Source organism: Camellia sinensis, chromosome 12, assembly GCF_055761805.1.
Source record: "Camellia sinensis isolate YWXY chromosome 12, ASM5576180v1, whole genome shotgun sequence".
Taxonomy (NCBI): Eukaryota; Viridiplantae; Streptophyta; class Magnoliopsida; order Ericales; family Theaceae; genus Camellia; species Camellia sinensis.
The window spans coordinates 89,754,104-89,757,142 of NC_138972.1; positions in this window are offsets into that span (position 1 = coordinate 89,754,104).

Sequence of the window (3,039 nt, forward strand, 5' to 3'; positions counted from 1 at the left end):
CTTGGTCTTTACGACCATGTCATCAATGTAAACTTCTACTGTTTTGCCGATCAGATGTTTAAACATCTTTGTTACTAACCTCTGATAGGTTGCTCCTGCGTTTTTCAGCCCAAAAGGCATTACCTTATAACAGTACAGGCCTTTCGGGGTGATGAACGCGGTCTTCTCCTCATCTGGAGGGTACATAGCAATCTGGTGGTACCCTCTGTATGCGTCTAAAAAACTCATCCTTTCGTGTCCCGAAGTGGCGTCAACCAGTTGGTCGATTTTGGGCAGAGGGAAACTGTCCTTGGGGCAAGCTTTGTTGAGGCTGGTAAAATCCACACAAACCCTCCACTTGCCATTTTTCTTTTTTACTACTACTGTGTTGGACAGCCACGTTGGGTACTGGACTTCTCGGATTGCCCTGGCTTCAAGGAGTTTGTCTACCTCTTCCTCCACTGCTTCGACGTGTAATAACGTCGGCCTTCTGGCTCGTTGAATCACTGGTTTTGCCGATCTGTCGACATTCAAACTGTGGCAAGTGACCTCGGGGTCAATGCCAGGCATTTCATAGGGTGTCCAGGCAAATGCCTCTATGTTTGCCCTTAAAAAATCTTCTAGTTCTTTTTCTTCTTCTTTGGCTAGGCCGGAGCCGAGAAGAAAAAATCGTTCTTCGTCGCCCTCCTGGACGAAGATTTTCTTTAGTGCTTCTTCGCTTTTCTCGGTCGGTTCTTTCCCGACGTCTTCCAGGACTTCCATGTCTCCATCTTCAACTTCTGCTTTCTTTGGCTCCTGTATACTACAGGTGGACTTTATTGCTGCCATGGAGCAATTTTTGGCTTGTAGTTGATCCCCTCTGACTTCTTCAATCCCATGCTCCGTTGGGAACCGGAGTAGTTGATGCAACGTCGAGGGAACTGCCCCCATTGCATGCAACCACGGTCTTCCAAGGATGATGTTGTATGGTGAGGGTGTGTCAATGACCAGGAATTCTGTCCTGATCTTCTTAGTGCCGGCTTGTACTTCTAAGCTTGTTGCACCCAGTGGCCATGTTGGCGTTCCATTAAAGCCGACCATCGGGCCGCTGGATTGCTCTAGGTCATCGGGGTGAAGGCCTAGCTCTCTGTAACATCTGACGTACATGATGTCACAGGAGCTGCCTTGGTCTATTAGGATGCGTTTTACTTGGCATTCCCCAACCTGGAGGGATACTACCAAGGCATCATTATGCGGATGTTGGACCAGTTCTAGGTCGGCTTCGGTAAAGGCTATCATTGGCCCTTGGCATTCTTCTGGCCGATGTCTCTTGTCCCCAACTTGGTGGATATGCTGTAAATGTCTTACCCTCTGGGTTTCTCCTCTGACCTCGTTTTCGTTGACCCTTGAGTGGATCACATTGACCACCCTTGGTTCTCCTGCCTGTGGTCGCTGTGCTAGGGGAGGGGGTGCTGCTGGTGCTTGAGGCAACCTTGCCTGTTCTTCCATTGTTCTGGCCTCATCGACCAGGTCCCTCAGAAGGCCTTGCCTTACTAGGTCCTCTAAGTGTGCTTTTAAGGCCCTGCAACCTTGAGTTGGATGCCCTCCTTCATTGTGGTAGGCACAACGTCTGCCGACGTTTTTTCCCATGAATTCCCCTGGTGCTCTTTCTGGAGCCCTGAAATATGGTTGATTCCGAATCCGATCCAAGATTTTATGGATGGGGATCCGGAATACCGTGGTTACCGCCTGTTTATTTCTTAATTCTATTTCTTACCTGGTGAGTCCGTTGTTGACTCGGCCTCGCTTCGGTGAGCCGTTTCCCTTTTCTTGCTTCACCTCTTTGTTTCCCGACGTATCTTCCTCGGCCCTGGCGTATTTCTCAATTCGTGCCATGAGTTCTTCCATGCTCTTTGGCAGTGTTTTTGCCAAAGACTTCCGTAGTGGGCAGTCATCTTTCAGGCCGTTCTTGAAAGACACGACTGCTACTTCCTGGTTGCATTCAGGTATTCGGTTGAACACCTCGTAGTATCTCTTCGCATAGGCCCTAAGGCCTTCTTCCTTGGTTATTCTTAGAGCCATCAAAGCATCAACCCTCAGGGGTTGCAGTTTGTTGGTCACGAACCTGGCCACAAACATCTCGGCCAGGCCTTCCCATGTCTTTATACTTCCTTTCGGTAACTTGTGGAACCAATCAGATGCAATTTCCCCAAAGGATGAGGGGAATACCTTGCAGAGCAATGGTTCGTTCCCACTATATAGTGCCATTGAATTTAGGTATAGCCCAACATGAAAGTTTGGATCTGACTTACCATCATAGATTTGGAACCTCGGCATACTGAACCTCTTGGGTGGTTCGAATTTGTCCAGTTCTACCGAGAAGGCTGTCTTCGGTTTTACTGGGGAGTTTACCTCGGCCTCTGCATTTTGCTGCCTCCTCTTGAGGTAGTCCCTTAAGTCTTCTTTGCTCCTCCCTGGAGCTCGGCTGTCTTTTGATTTTAGTCTTTTTGGTATACTGCTCTCGGCCTCGAGGTGGGTCCGTTTGGGTCTTTCTTCATGGGTTGTGTCAAAGTGGAGTACTTGCCCCTGAACATGTCGATGTTCTTTGGGGTCTGGATTCTTCATGTGTTGCGTCCTTCGGGACTCCTCTTGCCTTGGCCTTTCTCGTCCGACTTCCCTGGAAGACCGGTGAGAATGCCTGCCGCTCCTGGTATGTTGAGGGACCTCGGGGATTGTTTTTCCTCCACCTTTCTGGGTGTTGGTTGCTGGCATCGGCGTATCTTGCAGCGGGTATGGTGGTTGCATAACATTGTTCTGCATCATGAAGTTGACGACCGACTGGAGGTCCGCCAACTTGTTTGCTAATTCCTTTACTTCCTCGTCTCTGCGTAGGCACCTGTCCCTCCATACCTGGAGGTTGTCTTCATTGTAGTATTTTCCTTGGTTTGATCTTTTTGTTGTGTCACCTTCCTGGATATCGTCGTTCTCCTTGTGACCCTGGTCACGGGTTTCTGTATTGCGATTGTCTCCTTCGGTGTCAAGGTTAATCGGTCTGCTGCTTCCAGAAGGAGCATCGTCCCC